Source organism: Echinops telfairi, unplaced genomic scaffold (assembly GCF_000313985.2).
Source record: "Echinops telfairi isolate 266 unplaced genomic scaffold, ASM31398v2 ScPeMD7_6;HRSCAF=24_0, whole genome shotgun sequence".
NCBI lineage: Eukaryota > Metazoa > Chordata > Mammalia > Afrosoricida > Tenrecidae > Echinops > Echinops telfairi.
Genome location: NW_022103902.1, coordinates 9,381,424 through 9,382,100, shown reverse-complemented (window position 1 = coordinate 9,382,100; position 677 = coordinate 9,381,424).

The following is a 677-nucleotide window of genomic DNA, read 5'->3' as shown; positions in this document are numbered from 1 at the left end:
GAGGGTGGGTTGGAAAGAGGGAACCGATTACAAGGATCTACATGTGACCTCCTCCCTGGGGGACAGACAACAGAAAAGTGGGTGAAGGGAGATGTCGGCCAGGGCAAGATATTACAAAATAATGAACATCTGGCAGCATTCAGAAAACAATCTTACGTGCTGAAAATGAAGACTTGAAGCACCTATTGGTGAGTGAGCATCAAAGGCTCTCTACCATCTCTGTATCATATGCAGTAACACCTGTAAAATCCAGAGAACTTGTTTAAAGCAGAACTGTCAGAGAAGGAAACTGAAAATGCTTCCTATGAATAGCAAGCACTAGAAAAGTGGTCGGCTGCTCTTTTTCAAGGGCAGAAATCTTGCAGATCCAGAGAGAAGACAGTCTTGTCAAACTCTGGCTCTTGCTGGCTTCCCTGTAATAGCAGATTTTTTCAGACTGGCTGCTTGCACTTAGTAATATGCACTTAAGACTCCTCTACATATTTTGGTGACTTGACAGCTCATTTCTTTTTATTACTGAAAATTCTCCCTTTCATGACTATAGCACCCATTCACCCATGGAAGAACATCTTGGTTGCTTCCAGTGTGAGGGAAATATAAATAAAGCTGCTACAAATACGCACTTACAGGTTTTTGTGTATATATCATTTTTCAGATACATCGAGAAAAAACTTAGG